Raw genomic sequence first — 23,865 nt, forward strand, 5'->3', positions numbered from 1 at the left:
GCAAACAGCATCATCCTGTTAGCATATTGAAAAGTAGGGGTACAAAATTAGTCAACCGGTTAGCATATTGAACAAAACCACATCTTTTGCCAACAGGGATCTTAACATGGACCACTTCCCCATAAGGGGTGAAAACTTGTTTCAACATATCTTCAGTGACATTTTGGTCAAGGCCACCAACAAAAATCTGTGCTCAACAACAAAGACAGGTTATCAATAGCTAGATAAGAACAGTTGCTTGCACACAAGAAAGTAGCACAAAGACCGCACGGTGGTATTGCTAGGATCATTGTCAGACTGAACTCCCTGAGCACTTGCTACTCTAAATAAAAAACAAATAAAAAAGGCATAATGTAAGTTTACTGAACATTGAGAAAAATGTCTCATCATGCACATTATGAACTTCCACAGTTGTAAAACTCTGTTCGGTTCAATGCATTAATGCATATGCAGATATTCCATGCCATATTGTATTCACAGAAGAGCATTTTTTGGGCAATCTGATTCACATTAACTAGCTCACGGGATATAAACAACCACAGTACCAAGCACAAAGAATCACAACAAGCTGATGAAAAATATGTGCTGAAAATATTGTACTCCTAATTAAATCAAACACCCACCAAACTTTATCAACTAATCTGAATCAAATCCAACTCCTACCAAACTTATCTCCTAATTAATTGGCAAGCCTGGATCTCCGCCATAACATCTACTAAACTCGCGCTACAATACCGCCAGAAATATTGTTCACGTATGTGAACAGTATTTCCAGCACATTACATGGATTGTGGCAGGAAGGAAATGAGAGGCAAAGGTTCATATCCTCGAGTAATAGATTTCATAAAAGATATAGAAGCAAATAACTGGATTGTAGCATGAAGGGAGAAAACTAAGAAATAAAGTAGATGCCGAAAGAACCGAGATCAAATTTATGACATAAACAATTAACATTGACCTAACAGAGGCCACGCATTACACAAGCCATGCATTGCAGCTCAAGTCAGTTCCAAGGCTCCTATATCAAGAGCCTTTTGGTATCCTACTTCCAGACAACTGGAGTTTCATGAGTATTTCAGAATCCTAATGTATCAATGATCAGAATTCACGAACAAAATGCTATAGAGCTGCTGACTTGTTCAAGGACTGCAACCAAGTTTCAATACATTTGAACAAGTAGAGAAAACAAAACCACATAAAACTAATCGAAGTAGCAAATGACAGCAAACACAACAACTATGTAACAAAATAGACACATGAAATAAGCTAGAAGTAAAATGCAATAAAATACTGCTAAAGCAAGGTAAATTGAACTGGCATTTGGTTATTCCTCACCTTTATCTTGAACTCCAGTAGCTTTCTTATTTGCAACACGTCCAATACACATAGGTCTTGAAGAACAGAGCATCCCATTCATTTCAATCATTGCAAGAGCTTGCTCATTAGGATCACCAAATTTAACAAAGCCATAACCCTTTGAGTGCATTGTCAGTTTGTCTGTTACAACTTTTGCACCCTTCACAGAAGGGTAATGTACCCTGAAGGTCTCTTGTAATATGTAGTCTGTAACTTCAGCAGCCAAGTCACCAACAAATATTGTATAATCAGGGGAGTATCACATTTTTCACCAGCAGAGGCTCAATTCAATTGGAATGGCAACTCAACATTTGGCATCATTGTCCCACTTTATGTCTGAAGAACTCTTTCAGCAGCAGCACGGCTTACGAATTCAATAAAACCATAATCCTGAAGTTGTCCAGCACGCTTGTCACGAATTAGCTTCACTGTGAGATCATGTGATGAAAAATTGGTTTGATTGATGAAATTGGCAGAGCAAAGTGATTTAGCATAGTGACATTTGGTTGTTGTTTATGAGATGCTAAGATATGCTCGGATAGCATAGTTGGTTTGATGCGTTATCATTAGTTGGGTATGCTTATGTTAGCGTGTTTGTTTTGCTTGGAGTTTACGTGGTGTTGCGTGAACTGATCTTGAGTCAAGTCGGGAAGGACTTGTGCTTGTATTCGATTGTTGTTTGATTCATGTGCAGGTGTTGCTTGAATGCGAATGTGGTCGATGACGGATCGATGAACTAAGTTCAGGGAGGAACTAAGGTTCGGTGACTAGGTTAAGGAGGAACTGAGGTCTTGGTGATTGAGGATGTCATGCGGGAAGTTCGGGTTGAGAAAACAATGCATATGGAGACAAGGCTTCGCGATGGACGCTGGAGGCGATCTGATCGTGAGAGGACGTAAAGACGAATTCTTGTTCGAGTCGGAGTAGGCACGAGGGAGTCGTGTGGTGGCTGGACTCGAGACAAGAGTTGGTGTCGGAGACGGACTCTGAGTTGACTACGTGTATGCATGTGTGCATGGGAGATGTGCATGCATGATTACATAAGAGTTGTTGGCTAATTAGCTTAATTAGGAAGTTGTTTGTCCTCTTGTGATTAGAGGAGAATAGAGACCAGATTGAATATGACAGGCGGCTATAGTTCAATTCGATCACGTTTGTGCGTGTGGCTACCCTATAAATAGAGAGATCTGTTGTATTGGGTACAACATAACGAAGGGCGCAGAACGTAGTAGAGAAACTCGAGAGAGAGATGTTTTGGGATTTCATGGAAATACTTGTTGGATGCTTTGGAGAGGCATCTTGTAAACTCATCTATCCAATGAAAATCAAGTTCCATAAGTTGATGAGTTGTTGATTCAGAATTTTCTCTCTGTTTTATATTCTGCATGCTAGGTTTTGGTTTTCAGTTAATTTCATGTGTCTGTGAAGTTTTGTCTTGGTTTAATTCATCCAAAACCTTGCTAGAATATCTAGTGTTTGATCTGAGAACATTTAGCTAGTCGATTGGATTTGGTTTGTTCTCGAGTAGCTTTTTGTCAACTCGACTAAGTTTTGATCTACTCGATACTGGATGACACAGTCCTCTACAATGAATGCAAATGTTGCTTCTTCTTCAAAATCCATACATCGGGTTAAGTACACTTGCACTCATTGTGGTAGAGATGGACATTTAGTAGATTTTTGTTTTAGACTAGCTAAACAACAAAAGAAAGAAAAGTCTAAGGCTAGGACTAATTTGCGAAAGGCTCGTTTTATCCCTCTTGAGGTTGTGGCACCTCATTTTGTGCCTCAGGTGAAACAATCATCACCTTTTACTACTCATGTAACTCGAGTTGAACTCACTCGAGCTTCTCGAGATAAGTCTACTCGGGCTACTCGTGTTTTGCCTACTTGTGTCGTTGGTCGAGTGACTCAGTACTGGATTCCTAAAAGCTTTATTACTAACCCTAACTGAGCCCTTGAAATATTCTATTTACTTGTAGGCTTCTTGAGCCAGGAAGGAGAACATTTAGCTAGTCGATTCCGGATGCTCACGCCACATGTCTGGTGATAAAAATTGGTTCTCCTCCCTTGTATGTGCATCTCGTGCTGAAAGTGTTACTTTTGGAGATGCTTCTCCTACATCAGTTGTTGCAAAAGGTATAGTGCAGGTAAATGACAAGTTTATGTTTCAGGATGTTGCTTTAGTAGAGAACTTAAAATTTAAATTGCTTTCTGTCTCACAAATGATTGATGAAGACCTTGAGGTGCGTTTTAAGAAAAATGAATGTAAAATATTAGATGCTTCAGGTGATCTGGTTTTTAGAATCTCACGTTTTGGAAGAGTTTTTAAGGCTGATTTTGATGCATCACCTTCTTCTAAGCTTAGTTGTCTTGTTGCTAATATTTCTAAAGATTTATTCTTTTGGCATCGTAGACTTGATCATGTTGGTATAGATCATCTCACTCGAGTTAGTGATTTAGATCTTATTCGTGGCTTGCCTAAGATTAAGGGTGATAGCGAGTTAGTTTACTTTTCTTGTAGACATTGTAAAATACATTTAGGTTCACATCCACCTATTACCATGGTTATGACAAATGCACCCGATCAACTTTTACACCTTGATACTGTTGGTCCTTCTAGAGTACAATCTTTTGGAGGTAAATGGTATGTGCTTGTTATTGTTGATGACTAGTCTAGATATTCTTGGGTCTACTTTATGGCATCTAAGGATGAAGCTTTTGGTTATTTTAGAAGTTTAGTTCTTAGATTGTCTGTTGATCTCCCAAGATCTTTGAGAACGATTAGAAGTGATAATGGAACAGAATTTAAGAATTCTTCTTTTGATCACTTTTGTGCTGAGAAAGGTATTGAACATCAATTTTCATCACCTAGAGTTCCTCAACAAAATGGTGTAATTGAAAGAAAGAATAGAACTCTAGTCGAGATGGCTAGGACCATGTAAGATGAATTTTTTACTCCTAGAAAATTTTGGGCTGAAGCTATATCTACTTCTTGTTTTGTTTCAAACTGTGTTTTCTTGATATCTAAATTAGGTAAAACTTCATATGAGCTGCGGTTTGGACATAGGCCTATTGTATCTCACTTTAGAGTTTTTTGGCTGCAAGTGCTTTGTGCTGAAATCTAGAAATTTGGATAAGTTTGAGTCCAGATCAACAGATGGTATTTTTCTTGGATATCCTACTCATACTCGTGGCTATCGAGTGCTTGTTTTAGAGACTAACAAAATTGTTGAAACCATTGAGGTTACTTTTGATGAGACTAGTCCTGGAACTAGATCAAGTGATGCAGGTACAGGTACACATATTCAGGGGGAGTTCGAGAGCATTTTTGTAGATGATGATGAGGTCGATGAGGATGAGATTTTAATTCCGATGATACAACCAGCTGTAGATCCCTTGACACCTTCAGCTACAGTTGGACATCCTCAAGCTACTACATCATCTGTGCGTATTGAAGGAGAAGAAGAAATTGCTTCTTGAGTGACAGCTCCTTTGCACATTCAGCGGAGTCGTCTACAGGATCAGATGATTGGAGATTTGCATGAGCGAGTCACACGATCTAGGTTTATTGATTCTAATTCTCATGCTCATTCAGCTTTTGTTACTTCTTTTGAACCCAAGAATGTTTCACATGCATTAACTAACGAATCTTGGATCAATGTCGTGTATGAGGAACTTGAAAATTTTGAACACAACAAAGTATGGAAACTTGTCACACCTCCTCCGGGTCATACACATATCAGTACTAAATGGGTTTTCAAAAATAAACAAAGTGAGGATGGTGTTGTTGTTAGAAACAAAGCTAGACTTGTAGCTCAAGGTTTTACATAGGTAGAAGGGATAGATTTTGAGGAAACTTTTTCTCCGGTTGCTAGACTAGAAGCTATTAGAATTCTTTTAGCTTTTGCTGCATCTAAAGGCTTTAGATTATATCAAATGGATGTCAAAAGTGCTTTTCTGAATGGCTACATAAATGAAGATATTTATGTTAAGCAACCACCTGGTTTTGAAAATCCTCAATATCCAGATTATGTATACAAGTTGTCGAAAGCTTTGTATGGTTTAAAACAAGCCCCTAAAGCGTGGTATGATAGGCTTAAAACCTTCTTGCTTGAAAAGGGTTTTGAAATGGGAAAAGTGGACAAGACGTTGTTTGTGCTCAAGCATGGTAATGATCAACTATTTGTTCAGATTTATGTAGATGATATCATCTTTGGTTGTTCTTCTCATGCTTTGGTGTCCCAGATTTCAGAAACAATGAGCAGGGAATTTGAGATAAGTATGATAGGTGAACTAATGTATTTTTTGGGACTTCAAGTCAAACAAACTAAAGAAGGTACTTTTGTTCATCAAATTAAGTATACACGAGACCTTCTATGATGTTTTGAGATCGAAAACAACAAGCCGATCATGACACCTATTGGAGCAACAACAACACTTGATCTTGATGAAGATGGTGAGCCAGTTGATGAAAAAGAATATAGAAGTATGATTGGATCACTTTTGTATCTCACTGCTTTAAGACCAGACATACAATTTGTTGTATGTTTGTGTGCACGATTTCAAGCTTCTCCACATGCTTCACATCGACAAGGTATCAAACGTATTCTAAGGTATCTTCATGGAACTCAAGATTTTGGTATTTGGCTTTCTGCTTCTTCATCTATTAGCTTAAGAGCTTTTTCTGATGCTGATTTTGGAGGTTGTAGAATTGATAGAAAAAGTACATCTGGTACATGTCATTTCTTGGGTAATTCTCTTGTTGCATGGTCATCTAGGAAATAGTCCCCTGTTGCAGAATCTACTGCTGAATCTGAATATGTAGCTGCTGCTAGTTGTTGTTCACAAATTCTTTGGATAGTTGCTACACTTAAAGATTATGGGGTTAATTTAGAGAGTGTTCCACTTTTTTGTGATAACAGTAGTGCTATAAGTATTGCTAAAAATCTTGTGCAATATTCTCAGACTAAACACATTGATATCAGATTTTATTTTCTTAGAGACAATGTTGAAAAAAGGAAACATTGAACTTCTCCATGTGAATACTGAACACCAATTGGCAGATATTTTCACAAAACCTTTGCATTCTTCTTATTTTGCTTTTCTTCGGGGAGAACTTGGTGTTATTCATCCTATGGGCTTGTTTTGAAGGGGAGTTCTTATATCTTGGAACTTATCGAAGTTTATAAAAATGAGAAAACAATGAAATATGATGAGCATCATATCTGATACATATGTGACTTTTTAAAGCCAATGCTTATGCTACATAGGAATTTTTGCACTTTCATATCTATATGTGTAACTGTGTAGTTTTTGTCATGACTTTTTAAATTGAATGACAACTTGAATTAAATCTTATCATGGTTAAACTCTCTTGATTGCTTTGATCTTTGGTAAAAATGCTATATGTGAAAGAATCAAAAAAATGAAAAAGTGTTGAATAATAGTTGATAGATAAAAGATCAAGGAAGTATGCATTGTCGCACTTCTTTTTTTTTTTTTTTGAGACTGCTTATCATTGCACTTTGATATGAACTTGGAAGAAGTCGTGTATGACCAAAATCATTGTCTTAAGCTTCTAATTGTCTTTTTTATATAGGCTTGGCATGGTTGGATAGAATAAGGCTGATAGTGCATATAATTCCTTGCAAAAGAATATGAGAAGTTCTTGACATCAAAATTGGCATCTTGTTATATTTCTTTTTAAATCAAAACAATGACATACTTTTGATATTCATGTTTTTGATAGCATATAAATTGAGGATTCGAGTGATTGAGATTGGGAGACCATGCCTTGCAAATAAATCATAAATTATATTTGATAAGTTATACTCACACTATATTTTTACATATGTAGACGGGTTGGTACAAGTATTCTTGATAGTGTGGCTTTGGTTGAGTATTTGTTATATATGTGGATGAATTCTGATGCTCATTGAAATAATTGAAATAACAAGATTTTGATTCTCTCTTTCGAATTTTTGATGAAATCATTACCAAAGGGGGAGAGAAAGTTACTCATTTTTGTTTTTTCTTCAAAGGATTTTTTTGTTTCAAAGGGGGAGAGAAATTTTTTTTTCAAAGGATTTTTTATCTTTTGATTTCACTTTGCGTTTGATTTTAAAATCAAATCATGTCTGTTAAAAGATTGCCAATGTTCACATGAGGGTTGCCAATGTTTTCATCAAAGGGGAGATTGTGAGATCATATGATAAAAAATTGGTTTGATTGATGAAATTAGCATAGCAAAGTGATATAGCATAATGACATTTGGTTGATGTTTATGAGATGCTAAGATATGCTTGGATAGCATAGTTGGTTTGATGTGTTATCATTAGTTGGGTATGCTTATGTTAGCGTGTTGGTTTTGCTTGGAGTTTGTGTGGTGTTACGTGAACTGATCTTGAGACAAGTCGGGAAGGACTTGTGCTCGTACTCGATTGTTGTTTGATTCATGTGCAGCTGTTGCTCGAAGGCGAACGTGGTCGATGACGGATCGATGAACTAAGTTCAGGGAGGAACTGAGGTTCGGTGACTTGGTTAAGGAGGAACTGAGGTCGTGGTGATCGAGGATGTCATGCGGGAAGTTAAGGCTGAGAAAACAATGCATATGGAGACAAGGCTTCGCGATGGACACTAGAGGCGATCTGATCGTGGGAGGACATAAAGACAAATTCTTGTTCGAGTCAAAGCAGGCACGAGGGAGTCGTGTGGTGGCTGGACTCGAGACAAGAGTTTGTGTCGGAGACGGACTCTAAGTTGATTACGTATATGCATGTGTGCATCAGAGATGTGCATGCATGATTACGTAAGAGTTGTTGGCTAATTAGCTTAATTAGCGGAAGTTATTTTTCCTCTTGTGATTAGAGGAGGATAGAGACCAGATTGAATACGACAGGGAGCTGTAGTTCGATTCGATCACGTTTGTGCGTGTGGCTACCCTATAAATAGAGAGATCTGTTGTATTGGGTAGAACATAACGAAGGGTGCAGAACGCAGTAGAGAAACTTGAGAGAGAGCTATTTTGGGATTTCATGGAAATCCTTGTTGGAAGCTTTGGAGAGGCATCTTGTAAACTCATCTATGCAATGAAAATCAAGTTTCGTAAGTTGATGAGTTGCTGATTCGGAATTTTCTCTCTGTTTTATATTTTGCATGCTAGGTTTTGGTTTTCAGTTAATTTCATGTGTCTATGAAGTTTCGTCTTGGTTTAATCCATCCAAAACCTTTCTAGAATATCTATTGTTTGATCTAAGAAAAAAATTGAGTGGATTTGGCTTGTTCTCGAGTAGTTTTTTGTCAACTTGACTAAGTTTTGATCTACTCGATACTAGTTGACACGGTACGCTTCGACCAGGAATAACTTTTGATCCACATATTTGATTTACTCAATACTTATTGGGTTAGTTTCGTATTTGAATCTAGTTTCTGCTGACCAAACTTGAGAGCAATCCGACAAACAGATCTTTCTGTATATCGTTTTTACTAGAGCGTGTACATTCAGTTTCAAGTGGAATACCAAGTATAAATCGAGTTTCGATTTGGGTGAGCTAATCTTTGAATTTGGTTTCTACAATCATTCACCCCCCCCCCTCTGATTCACAGATAGTACCTATAAATTCATGAGCACAAATAAAAGATCGGCATGCTCCTATGCATAGAAGGCAAAAAACATTGGAGTGTAAAAGGTGCAATGATAACTATTGAGAATGGTGACAACACAAACACTCTAGAACTGAATTAGTAGAACAGTTAAAATTGAAATGCTTCTAGTGGATCGAGCCAAGAACCTCATCACACGGACATCTAGTCCACACACTCACTCATCAAGACACATGCACCCAGAGTTTAGTCATCAGGGTTACTACTTTCGCATGTCCATGACCGTGGACACGGCTATTCAGAATAGGTTTACACTCTACAGAGGTTGTACACTGTACCCACGTGATACGCTCAGCTTCCATCCGTTGCAGGCGGAGGAGAGAATCATAATGAGGCCCTCCAAACACCATTCCTATCGGGCTTTTCTACAAGACACACCGAGTACCAGAGACTATGTTCAGAATACCAGATTGGCTAGGCTGTCTCTCGAAATATTCAACAGAGGCCCAGATGGACAATTGGCTTCTCGCTGCTCCCCAGCCTCCTAGTATGATGCCCAACTCAGTCCAGTGAAAGAAAATTCAAGTCCTGCCTATTCAGGACGCATGGTTGTACGGGGGTGGCTAAGCACGACGATGCAAGGACTCGGTCCTTAACCGGCCAAAGCAGGTATCTTTTGGTAATGAACACCACAAAGGTGACTCAAGCCCCCAGGAGTATCCTCGTCCAGAGTACTACTCCACCTGCCCCCGCCAAAATAGTTTTCACCCATTTTTACACATCTCCCACCATATCCCACACGATGTCAAGGATTTCACAACCATTACGGAATTCATAACCATCAAGGATTCATGGTATATGATTTAACATTGATAACAGTAAATCATTATCTCCGAAGAGATGCATTTTAAAAGCGACGTCTCTGAGGAGGCGTATTCAATACTAAGCATGCTAGGTATCAAGGCGTCGTCTATTGTTTAATATAGATAATGACAGGTAATCCTAGGGTGATTGTATTCTGAGTGATAATATTCAAGGCATGGCATGTGTTTGCTAGGATTAACTATTACAAGTAGTTTGTAAAAGCACAATACACAGCACATGCGATAATAGTTCGGTTTTAGTTGATCATGTAGATTATTTAGAAATCATAGGTTCAGTATGATCAAGGAGATAGGACTTGCCTTCTCCGAAGTTCTCTTCAAAGTCTTGGTTGTAGTCAGGATCCTCCTCACTCCTGATGCTTCCTGCGCAGCACTCGCAAAACTTTGGTTGCTCTGCAATTGCGACTACGATCAATAATGACTATACTAGAGAAGAATCAAATAACACTAAATAGAAAACCAAATGAGCCCTAATGGATATCACAACATGACAGATGAGTAGATCTCGATTTTAGATGAATTTTGGTGAAAGAATCGCCAAAATCAAAGCCAGAACGAAGAAGTTATGGCTCCCGGAAGATTTAATCTAAATTAAATTGAAAAATACCAAATAGCACTATTCATGAGTGGGACCCACAGGTGGGGCGCACTGAACAGTAACCTGTCCCACATGAATAGTGATCAGTGGGACCCACATGAACAGTACCAGTTGAGCCGACATGGACCCAGATTGGGCCAGGTCCGGGCCAGGCTTGGGCTGCATAGTGTCAGCTCACTCAGGTTTGGGCTGGGTGGCTTAGCGGGCTACGGGAGCTGGACCGGCTCACTGAGGTGTAGCCTTTGAATGGCTAGGCTGGCTTGGCAGGCCAGTGGCGCTCGAGCCAAGCCGTGGCCCACTTGGCGAGTGATGGAGGGGAGGGGAAAAAGTGGCCGGCGGCGAGAATTCCACGGTGGCGCGCACTGGGAAGCTCACCGACGTGGAATTCCGATGGGGTTTCACGACGGAAAGTCAATGTCGAGCTTCTACGTGGTACGGTGGATGCGGCGGGGAGCTCATCGACGGTGGCTGGCGACGAGATCAACACCAACCAACAACCGAAGAGGGGCATTGGCGTGGCCAAAAAATCGAGCGGCACCTCCCCTGTACTGGGAGGTGCCAACCTGCATAGAAAAAGAGGCCTAAGGCCTCTAGGCATCACGGCACGATGGCCGGCCACGCACACGGAGCACCAGCACATTGGTGTTGAGCCAAAGCACAGCGGCGGAAGTCAAACACACGACGGCACATGGCAACCGACCAAGAGAGAGCATGGGGGTGACTACACGCTATCTTGGAGTGAGTGCTAGGTGCTTGGGGTGCTCACCATGCTCAAGGACGATGAGAAGCGGGACGACGGTCAGTGATTCATCGAAGAGGCGGCGGCGGCGCTGCTCGGCTATTGGCGCGGACGGGCTCCTGTTGGGCTTCCGGTGAACGGGCAACAGCACCGAGGCGGCGGCAAGGTCCTGGGGCTCCTCGACAGCACATGGTCGGTGGATCGATGGCGGCGAGCTACAGTGATGTGAATGGCGACGGCGATGGCACGGTGGTGTGGTGAAATGGGGAAAGTGAGAGAGGGAGAGACCGAGGGTCTTTTTATAGAGGGGATGGAGCTGCAGAGAGGTGGCAAAGGCGTGAAGGAGCGGCATGGCATGATAGCAGCGCTCACCATTGGGCCTCATGCGGTGGCAGATGCGGCTCTGCACCGGCCATGCTCGACCGTGGGCGCAGAAGTCGCACGGCGTCAGGCGCTCGGGCGGCGTGTTGTGAGGGCGGGGCGCGAGCAAGCGCTGGCGCATGCGCGGCCGAACAGCTGCTCCTGCTCGGTGCGCTGGTGGGGCGAGCGCGGGAGAAGAGTGAGGGAAGGGAGGAAAAACAGGCTGGCTCGGTGGGCTGAACAAAGAGGGAAAAGGGAGATTCAGCCCGGGGAGAATAAAAAGGAAAAATGGTTGGGGGATTAAATTCAAATGAGATATCTGAATTTGAATTTGACTTTGGATTATGATCAATTTAAATGGAAATATTTGAATTATGAGATAGAGGTAAAGCTCTGAGATTTGGGAATATGATTTGAATCAAAAAGATTTGAATTTGATTTGGATCTGAGTTGGAAACAATCTAAGAAAAAAGATTTGAATTGAGAGACATTCAATTCAACTCTCCACTCAAATAAGCATAAAAGCCATAAACCAATTGTGTATGAATCAACTTAAGGCAGGGATTACATTAAAATAAATTTGGCGCATTTTGGAATACTTAGCCAATTAATACCAGTATATATATTCATATACATATTTCCTTGATTTTATTTGGTTTAATTCACGATAAAAATTTTAAATTTGCACTGAAAATTGCTATTAATTAATATGCTAAATTCAGGATGTAACAAACCTACCACACTTAAACAGGATCTCGACCCTGAGATTCAGAAAGCTCATCAAAGAGATTTCGAAAGTCTTTCATGAGATCCTCTTCACGTTCCCATGTAGCTTCTGGTTCAGTGTGATTACTCCACTATACTCGGCAAAACCTGACTGCAGTTCTTCTGGTTTGCGAGTTGCCACATCCGGGATTTGGATGGGTCTCTCCTCATATTGCAGATCTTGTTGTAGATCTATGATTTCTAAAGGAACCTATTCCTCTGGAATTCTCAAGCATTTCTTTAACTGGGGGACATGAAACACATCGTGCACATCGGACATTTCTGCAAAAAGTGTCAACTTATACGCCACTGCTCCAATCCTTCTCAATACTTTATATGGTCCCACATATCTTGGTGCCAGCTTTCCATGAACTTGGAACCTCCGAGTGCCTCTTATTAGGGACACCTTGAGGTAGACGTAGTCCCCCACCTCGAAGGTCAAATCTCTCCTTCGGCTGTCCGCATAACCTTTTTGTCTACTTTGAGCTGCTCTCAGATTTTTCCTGATTTTGGCAACTTGATCTTCTGCGTCCTTGATCAACGCGGGTCCGAAGAGCGATCGCTCTCCTACTTCTGACCATAGTAGAGGTGTTCTGCATTTCCATCCATATAATGCCTCAAAAGGCGAAATTTTTAGACTAGCTTGAAAGTTGTTATTGTAAGAGAATTCTGCATATGATAGACTTTTCTCCTGGTCTTTTTTGTAGGTTATCACATAAGCTCTCAGGAGATCTTCCAAAATCTGATTTACTCTTTCAATCTGACCATCAGTTTGTGGGTGGTAAGCAGAACTAAAATCCAATTTAGTCCCTAGGGCCGTGCGCAAACTCTTCCAGAACCTTGATGTGAACTGGGGGCCTCTATCAGAGACGATCCTGCTTGGGACCCCATGCAATCTCAAGATGTTGTCAATATACAAGTCAGCCAACTTGTCTCCACTATAGGTTATCTTGACCGGTATGAGGTGAGCTACTTTGGTCAGACGATCCGCTATAACCCATATAGAGTCGTTACCCTTCTGAATCCTGGGTAAACCAACTATGAAATCCATACCAATTTTATCCCATTTCCAAGTCAGGATCTGCAATGGTTGCATCAGTCCTGCTGGTCTTTGGTGCTCTGCCTTGACCCTTTGACAAGTGTCACATCAAGCGACGAACCTTGCTATGTCAAATTTCATTCTTGTCCACCAATACTTGGTCCTCAGATCCGTGAACATCTTGGTGCATCCAAGATGGATGGAATAGGGAGAGTTGTGGGCTTCATCCATGATGAACTCTTTAAGATTTTCCCAATCTAGTACACATAACCAATCTTTGTACCATATAGTTCCTCGTGGATCTATCCTGAACCCTGGTGCTTTATCTAACCTGAGATTCTTCTTGACCTCCAGAACTTCTTCATCTTCTGCCTGGGCCTCACAAATTTTATCCTGCAGTGTCAGATGTATCACCAGAGTGTGAGCTTGTCCTTGCATTATGTGCAGATTCAAATGTTGCATTTCCTTGAACAGTTCTAGCACTAACTCTTGAATCTGCATATTATTGCAGTAAACCTTCCGACTAAGGTCGTCAGTCACAACATTTGCCTTGCCTGGGTGATATTGGATACTCAGATTGTAATCCTTTATCAACTCTAACCATCTTCGTTGCCTCAGATTCAACTCTGACTCGGTGAAAATATATTCCAGGCTCTTGTGATCCGTATAAATCTCGCACTTATTCCCAAGAAGGTAGTGTCTCCATATCTTAAGTGCATGTACAACTGCTGCTAACTCCAGATCATGAGTTGGGTAATTCTGTTCATGGTCCTTCAGTTGCCTGGATGCATAAGCCATAACCTTGCCTTCTTGCATCAGCGCACAGCCCAAACCTTGGTGTGACGCATCACAATAGACCACGAAGTCCTTCTGGATATCTGGCAATTTCAACATTGGGGTAGTAGTCAGCCTCTTCTTGAGTTCTTGGAAACTCTCTTCACATGCTTCATCCCATTCAAACTTGGCATCCTTCTGGAGAAGCTTGGTCATTGGCTTTGCAATATTTGAAAATCCCTCAATGAACTTGTGGTAATAACCTGCCAACCCAAGGAAGCTTCTGATTTCTGAGACATTGATTGGTTGTATCCAATCGACCATTGCTTCAACTCTTGAAGGGTCCACTGATACTCCTTTAGCTGTCAGAACATGTCCAAGAAATGCCACTTCTTGAAGCCAAAACTCACACTTGTTAAATTTGGTGTAGAGCTGATGTGCCCTTAGTATTTCCATGACTACCCTCAGATGTTGTTCATGCTCTTCAGTACTCTTCGAGTAGATGAGAATATCATCAATGAACACTATCACAAACCTATCCAGTTCCTCCATAAATAGCTTATTCATCAGATTCATGAAGTAGGCTGTGGCATTTGTCAGTCCAAATGACATGACTGTAAACTCATATAACCCATACCTTGTCACAAAGGTGGTCTTTTAGATGTCCCTTTTCCTAATTTTTAACTGGTAGTATCCTGATCTCAAATCTATCTTGGAGAAATACTTGGCTCCTCTTAGTTGATCAAACAGATCAACAATCCTAGGTAAGGGATACTTGTTCTTGATGGTCATCTCATTCGAGGAACGGTAATCAACACACATCCTTTGACTCCCATCTTTTTTCTCTACAAACAGAACATCTTTTTTCTCTACAAACAGAACTGGTGATCCCCAGGGTGAAGAACTAGGTCTGATGAAACCACTTGCTTGTAATTTCCTGATCCGTTCCTTTAATAAATCTAGTTCATTAACTACCATTCTATAAGGTCGCTTGGCAATCGGGGTTGTTCCGGGTAAAAGATCAATAACAAACTTGATGTCACAATCTGGTGACATACTAGGTAATTCCTCTAGAAATACATCTGGGTACTCACATATTACTGGCACATCCTCAATCGACTGGGCAGATAAGTTACATACCATAGGATCATATTTGGGTCTTTTAGGCTCAAACTCCACCTTGATCCCTTTATGATTGACCAGGGTGACCTTCCTACTGTCACAAGCTATATTGCCTTTGTGCATGGTTAACCAATCTATTCCAAGGATGACATCTATTCCATTGGAATTCAGAACCACTAGGTTTGCCAGGAATTCTACCCCAATTAAACGGAGATTAACTCGGGGGCATCCTAGATGACACAAGATATTTCCCACAGGGGATCGGACAAGCTTAGGTTTCTTAAAAACCATAGATGGCAACTTATGATCTGAAGCAAACTTCGAAGAAACAAATGAATGTGAAGCTCCAGAATCAAATAAGACTGTTGCAAGGGCTGAGTTGACAGGAAACTCACCGAGTAGGACTTCCGGTGCTTCCTGGGCTTCTCGAGCGTCAATGTGGTTGACGCGGCCTCGCCCATAGTACTTTTGCTAACCTATGGACTGGTTCCCTCCTCGCCCTATTCCTGTTGCTGGGGATGAATTGGCTGGAGCATTGCTCCGGTTGGTATTGGGGCAATTTCTCATGAAATGGCCCGTCTGATAGCAGATGAAACATTCCCTCTGGGTCTTTGCTGGAGTTTGGGTGCTGCTCTGCTAGGACTGCCCTGCGTTGGAATTGCGGGGAGTACGTACTGCGGTGCGAGATGCAGATTCTAGAGTCCGATACTACATAGTTTGTTGCTGCCAGTATTGGGCTTTTTCGCACTGGTTGGGTCCTGTCCCTTGGAACCTACTACCCCGCTGCTTTTGGTCAGAGAACTTTCTCTTCCTTTCTGCCTCTATAGGTGAACGGGCCTCTTCTAGAAGGAGGGTCCTGTTCATCATAGTATTAATGTCAGGGTAGATGACAAGCATGAGCTGGACATATAAGCTACGAAACAGCCCCTTCTTGAAGCGATCTTGCTTCTTCTTGTCAGTCGACACATCTTCCGGGGTATAGCGGGACAGGCGGATGAACTTCTGAATGTACTGGTTTACTGTCATTGATCCCTGCTTTAGGTCACAGAATTCATCAGTCTTCATCTCCATGGTACCCTCCGGTACATGGTACTTTCGGAATTCTTCACAGAATTCCTCCCAAGTGATGGCATCTGCATCCACCGATGCCTCGCAATAGTTCTCCCACCATTTCATTGCGGATCCGGTGAGCTGATGAGCTGCTAGATTCACCCTTTCTTGGCCCTCACAGTTGATGACCTTGAGCCAGTCATCAGCTTCTAAGGGGTCGTCAGTACTGTCGAATGTTGGAGGTTTGATCCTCATAAATTCTGCCATCTTATTCTAAGGTCCGTAACCTCGGTTCTTGATTCCTGCTTATGCTAGGACCTCCAGTAGGCGGGTTTGATTGGCCATTACTGCCACCAGGTCATTCTCTGGTATTGGGGGTAGTGGGGTTCCTTGATTGCTTCGGTGGCTTTCGTGGACTTCCTGGCTGGGTTGAGAGTCGACGACCCTATCTCTTCCTCTGCCTCTACCTTGGCATGTAGCGACCCTTCTTCGGGATCCTATTGCACTCCTTGTTTCAGATCCACATTCGGGGGCTACATTGATAGGTATAAGCTGGCGTTGTTGACGAAGGCGGGAGGATTGCCTTGATGACTCCATCCATTTTCTGAAGATAAGAGAGGATACAATAGCTAAGAATAAGCTTGCAAGATTATAACAAGCAAGATAAGAGCAAGCATAGCCTTGCCATACGTGCAAACACAAATGTGAACAAGAAGCAACACCACACAAGGATACAAGCAACGTGTATTAAAAAACTTGGGACTATCTCAACTAAGTTGCTAATACAAAAGTTTGCGATCTAATAACGACAAAGGCATGCTCGTAGAGCATTAGACAGCATGGTTATTTAGAACAAAAGCCACCAAGAGACCTACTCCTAGTACTAACTAACCACAATGCGTCGTCCTCATGCATCACTCGTTGACCTGTCAGCGGTGTTACCAGCAGTTGCTGGTGTCGGGGTAGAAGTGGGGTCAAAGATCCTGGTGACGTCGTTGTCACTAACGAGCTCACGCTCGCTAGGGTCCTCCTCCTCCGAGTCGTCGGTGGGTACCAAAATGTCTCCATCCTGAATTGGCTCGACGGGCAATAAACCTCCGCTAGCTACTGGGACTGGCGAGGGGCCAATCCTACCATCTACTATAGTTACTGCTATATGTGCTGGTAGGAGGGGCACACCTAAAAGAATGATGTGCTGGGCCCGACTCGCGAGTAGCGTGAAGAAAATCTTCCTGGCAGTTGTTCTGACTCGGGAGCCATTCATGACATTTTGTCTGTTAAGATCCCTGTGATGCACCCTTATCGCCCGCTGTCATCCTTTGCAGTACCTCCCTACGGTGTCTTTAGCAGCCGTGGCCTCGACTCTGATCGAATCCAGCATCGCACGGAGAGGTCTCTCACTTCTGACTCTTCTGCCCTTTGGCGACTAGCCTAGAACAACTGATAGGTCTCATTGTGCATGTGTTCCAAGGCGTGGAGGTACTGTGCTGTCACGGACACAGTGGTGTCGTCCTCCTCTTCCTCCTGTCCAGCATCCTCCATGATGGTTAGACGTGCACACCAAGCAGCTCGCTGGCCAGCGACAACTGGAAAGTGCCTCGTGGGAGTGTGTGCCACCTCTCTAACACGCCTCCCGCACAGGTACTAAAGTGCCTCATAGGCCACCAACTGGTACGTTTCAGGGTACCGTACTCCGGTGGTACTGACGTGCCATGGTCGCCAGCTGGGGTGCCTTGGGCAATCGAAGATCTACAAAAAAAACTTGGCACTTCTGGGATCCATTATCGTTGTACTCACATTCGGTGTACTCTAGGCGTCGAGTGTACCCCAGACGACAACAAGCCTCCCACAACAATTTGGGAAAGCCCTTTACTCATAGAAATCACACTGTGCTCCAGTCCTCGTCTTCCATCTGCTAGGGAACAAGGAACAGCTTAGAACCAACATCGAAGGGGTTTGAAAAGTAAAGGACATAAGGTAAGTGCAGAAGATGTTTTGACAACATAGTATTTTCAGAAAATAGGCAAACACGAGCAAGTTTATCCTAAGGTTACGTCCTATAGCCAAGCATGGCTCTGATACCACTCCTGTAGGACCCCATTTTCGGGATCTTCTGTGCCTCATGTATCAGTCCCTGGATTAAGTAGCTGATACACACAGTATAACAGTTGTAGTTTCATAGTCAAACTTCATACATAAGTATTACAGTTACAAAGTACAGAAGACTACAACCCAACAGTAATAATACAAACCTGGCCGAACGGCTAACTAAAACACAGCGAAAAGCAAAGACCCAAGCCACAAACAGCTAGGGTGCGAACGCAACTTTGGTGACTACTCTTCATCCTGACCTTCGTCGCCGGCGTTGGCAGCATCTGCCTTTTAATCTGAATGACAGCAAGAGTGAGTACGGAAGGTACTCAGCAAGCCCTATACTACTTCAAGTTGTTGATAGATGCATAAATGGGTAACTGAAGGATCATGCTTTAGGGTTTAATTTTAATCGCAAAGTTGTTTATGCAAGTACTGAATTGTATCATTTGTTATTGATTTTAAAGCCGCTCCAAATAGTTTAAAACTAGGTAACAAGCTTTATCTAAGGTTTTTCGGTCCTAGGACGGGCTACACCTCACTCCACAGTCCCTATTATCACATCTAGTGTACTTCTAGTACCACACAGCTTCTGGTGAATCAAGCCAGGAACCTCATCACATGGACATCTAGTCCACACACTCACTCATCAAGACACATGCACCTGAAGTCTAGTCATCAAGGTTACTACTTTCGCATGTCCATGACTGTGGACACGGCTATTCGAATAGGTTTACACTCTGCAGAGGTTGTACACTGTACCCACGCGATACGCTCAGCCTCCATCCATTGCAGGTGGAGGAGCGAATCATACCGAGGCCCTCCAAACAACATTCCTGTCGGGCTTTTCTACGAGACACCGCGAGTACCAGAGAACGTGTTCAGAATACCAGATTGGCTAGGCCATCTCTCGAAATATTCAACAGAGGGCCAGATGGACACTTGGCTTCTCGTTGCTCACCAGCCTTCTAGTATAATGCCCAACTCAGTCCGGTGAAAGAAAAGTCAAGTCCTGCCCATTCAAGATGCATGGTAGTACAGGGGTGGCTAAGCATGATGGCGCAATGACTCGGTCCTTAACCGGCCAAAGCAGGTATCTTCTGGCATTGAATACCACAAAGGTGACTCAAGCCCCTAGGAGTATCCTCATCCAGAGTACTACGCCACCTGCCCCCACCATAACAGTTTTCACCCATTTTTACACATCTCCCACCATATCCCACACGATGTCAAGGATTTCACAACCATCATGGAATTCATAACCATCAAGGATTCATGGTATATGAGTTAACATTGATAACAGTAAATTGTTACATCTGAAGAGATGCATTTTAAAAGCGACGTCTCTGAGGAGGCGTATTCAATCCTAAGCATGCTAGGTATCAAGGCGTCGTCTATTGTTTACTATAGATAACGACAGGTAATCCTAGGGTGATATGTATTCTGGGTGATAATATTCAAGGCATGGCATGTGCTTGATAGGATTAACTATTACAAGTACTTTTTAAAAGCGCAATACATAGCACATGCGATAATAGTTCAGTTTTAGTTGATCATGTAGATTATTTAGAAATCATAGGTTCAATATGATCAAGGAGATAGAACTTGCCTTCTCCAAAGTTCTCTTCAAAGTCTTGGTTGTAGTCAGGATCCTCCTCGCTCCTGATGCTTCTTGCGCAGCACTCGTAGAACTCTGGTTGCTCTACAAACTACGATCAATAACGGCTATACTAGAGAATAATCAAATAACACTAAATGGAAAATCAAATGAGTTCTAATGTATATCACAATATGACAGATGAGTAGATCTCAATTTTAGATAAATTGTGGCGAAAGAATCACCAAAATCGGAGCCAGAATGGAGAGGTTATGGCTCCCGGAAGATTTAATCTAAATTAAATTGGAAAATATCAAATGGCACTATTCATGAGTGGGACCCACAGGTGGGGCCCACTGAACAGTAACCCGGGTCCACATGAATAGTGATTGGTGGGACCCATATGAACAGTGCCATTTGGGCTGGGTCCGTGCCGGGTTTGGGCTGCACAGTGTCAGCCCGCTCGGGTTTGGGCTGGGTGGCTTAGCGGGCTACGGGAGCTACGCCAGCCCACTGGGGCACAGCCTTTGAACAGCTGGGCCGCCCTGGCATGCCAGCGGCGCTCGAGCTGAGCCCTGGTCCACTTGGCCAGGTCGAGTCACGGCCTTTAGCCGATCCACGCGAGCACTCTGGCACAACGCGAGCGGCGGAGGGGAGCGGAAAAGTGGCCGGCGACGAGAATTCCAAGGTGGCGCACATTGGGAAGCTCGCCGGTGTGGAATTCCGACGGGGTTTCCCGACGGAAAGTCGACGCTGGGCTTCTACGTGGTACGGTGGATGCGGCGGGGAGCTTGTCGACGACGGTCGGCGATGAGATCAACACCAGCCGGCGATCGAAGAGGAGCATTGGCGCGGCCAAAAAATCAGGCAGCACCTCCCCTGTACTAGGAGGTGCCAACCTGCATAGAAAAAGGGGCCAACCTCTAGGCATAAAGGCACGATGGCCGGCCATGAACACGGAGCACCAGCACGCCAGCGTTGAGCCAAAGCACGGTAGCGAAAGTCAAACACACGGCGGCACACGGCAACTGGCCAAGAGAGAGCACGGGGGTGACTACGCGCTATGTAGAAGGGGGTGCTAGGGGCTTGGGGTGCTCACCGTGCTCAAGGACGATGAGAAACGGGACGGCAGCCAGTGATTCATCAAAGAGGCAGCGGCGGCGCTGCTCGGCTATTGGTGCGGACGGGCTCCCGTCGGGCTTCCGATGAATGGGCGGCGGCACGGCAGGGCACGACGGTGGCGTTCGCCATTGGTCCTCGGGCAGTGGCAGATGCGGCTCTGCACCGGCCATGCGCAAGCGCGGGCGCGAAAGTCACACGGCATTAGGTGCTCGGGCGGCATGTTGTGAGGGCGGGGGGGGGGGGGGGGGGGGGGCGAGCCCTGGCGCGCGCGCGCGGCCAAACGGCTGGGCCGGCTCGGTGTGCTAGTGGGCCGAGCGCGGGAGAAGAGTGAGGGAAGGGAGGAAAAACAGGCTGGCTCCATGAGCTGAACAGAGTGGAAAAAGGGAGATTCGGCCCGGGGAGAAGGAAAAAAGGGAAAATGGTTGGGGGATTAAATTCAAATGAGAGATTTGAATTTGAATTTGACTTTGGATTAGGATCAATTTAAATGGAAATATTTGAATTATGAGATAGAGGTAAAGCTCCGAGATTTGGGAATATGATTTGAATAAAAAAGATTTAAATTCGATTTGGATCTGAGTTGGAAAGAATCTAAGAAAAGATTTGAATTGAGAGACATTCAATTCAACTCTCCACTCAAAGAAGCATAAAAGCCATCAACCAATTGCGTATGAATCAACGTAAGGAAGGGATTACCTTGAAATAAATTTGACGCATTTTGGAATACTTAGCCAATTAATACTAGTATTTATATTCATATACATATTTCCTTGATCTTATTTGGTTTAATTTACTATAAAAATTTAAATTTGCACTGAAATTTTCTATTAATTAATATGCAAAATTCAGGATGTAACAAAAAATCTCAGGTAAAATACGAAAACAGTATTCAGCTACTCCAGATCATCTCCTTGGACATCCCTCCCCGCTGCCATAGCATTGTAGACATACATGAACAGAAAATTCTAAATCCACAATTCATACCTATAACATCATACCCAAACCCTAAGGATTCTAATTCAGAGTTAATCACATGCGGCATCGAACTGAAATGAATCTGAATTCACCGTAATGCATCAAACCCTATTCGCGCAACTAACTGACATCTACAGCAAGCGACATACAGAGTCTGGAAGCAATACAATCATGTAAATGTACAAGAAGTGTGTACCTCGATAGTGGACGCGAAGTACCTGTAAACGTAGTTCTTGTTGATCCAGTACTGCAGGTCCTAGATCCAAAGCGTCCTGACCTCATTGGGCATGGCGGGTGGCGCGGACATCGCCACGGGCGCTGGCGTCGGTGGTCCTCCATAGTACGCGGCCTCGGGCGCTGGCGCCGGTGGTCCCCCATAGTATGCGACCTAGGGTGTTGGCATCGGTGGTCACGTAGGCGTCCTGAGAGTATCTCTAACTCACTCCCTAAATTTGCCTGCCTATTTTCTTTATATAAAGAACTCCCTATCCTAATGCCCTCCCTATTTCTTAGCATATTCTAACCCAGTCACTAAATTCAACTCCCTATTCTCCACTCACCTATATTTTATTAGTATCCTATAAATAAAAATATTTACAATGGCTATATTTCCAACAGATAAATTTTGTATATGTTTGAATTTTATTTGAATTCAAATTGAATTAAAATAAGAATATCACATGAAACGATAAAAATGCATATAAATGGAGCATTACAAAGGAACTCACTTTTTCACCATATAACCTAGGGTTGAAAATAATTTTAAAAATTAGTCCATTACGTAAGAAGAATATTAGTAAATTTTCTTAGATTTTTAGAAATTTATTTGAGACCCTAACAATTTTTAGAAGTTTTGAAAGTAGCCTTTTTTGAATAATTTTAGTTTAAATTCTACATGTGCTTTTTAGTTGAATCTAATTAAAATGGGTTGCACATGGATTATGGAACACGTACAAAAAGCTCTAGGATTTTTGGAATAACAAAAGATCACTATTTTGAATATAGATGGAAAGAAAAATTGGAGAGTATTGTTCACAGCGGGTGCTAACCATAGATAGTGATCCCTCTCCCGTTCGCTGGATGTGACAAACCAGGAGAAGAGGATAGGGAGCCTCTAAAAGTAGCAAACGTGATAGGGAGTGGGTTGGCGAAGGATTTTGGATTGATTTTGCTAAAAAAAATAGGGTAGGGAGTGAGATAGAGAATGGGTTGGAGATGCTCTGATGTGGTGGGGGCACCTGGCCCCACATCTGTGGCATGGGCGGGGCCTGGTGCTGCTGGGGTGGTGGTAGTGCGTACTGCTGCGATGGTTGGGAAATGGGCAGCAGGATGATGCCCAGTGCGGTGGTACGCCTAGGGCTGCCTGCGGTAGTGGGGCCACGCCAAGCTACTGCTACAGCTGCGGCATCATGGCGGGGCGGGGCGGACAGTCGAGCAAGGGAGCGAGCCGTAGGGTGAGCGAGGGAGAGGTGTGGTCATGTGGAGGAGTGATCCAAATCTTCTTATTTCACAAGTCTAACGGCTCACTACGATTTCAAGTCCCATTCCATGGAGGAGGAGAGGAGGAGATGGGCGTTTCGATTCCGAGGTTTGTTTGCGTGTGGGGCCAAGGTGAGATATTTTTTCCTTCGGAGGCCTGTGGGTGGGACCGGGGGAGGTACCAATGCAGGGATGGATCTAGAGCTATAGAGGATGATAAACTTGTCCAAATGGATCGTGTCTATTGGGCCGACCTAAGGCCTGTCACTGTAGGTATGCCCCAGGCACAACACAACCCAAGTGTAGACG

At 43.2% G+C, this 23,865-nt stretch overlaps 1 pseudogene; it reads right to left on the bottom strand.

The window, feature by feature from the left end:
- Nucleotides 1–22,384, bottom strand: LOC133895016 (RNA-binding protein L-like; annotated as a pseudogene).
- Between the last annotated feature and the right edge of the window lie 1,481 nt (nucleotides 22,385–23,865).

Source organism: Phragmites australis, chromosome 16, assembly GCF_958298935.1.
Source record: "Phragmites australis chromosome 16, lpPhrAust1.1, whole genome shotgun sequence".
Lineage (NCBI taxonomy): Eukaryota > Viridiplantae > Streptophyta > Magnoliopsida > Poales > Poaceae > Phragmites > Phragmites australis.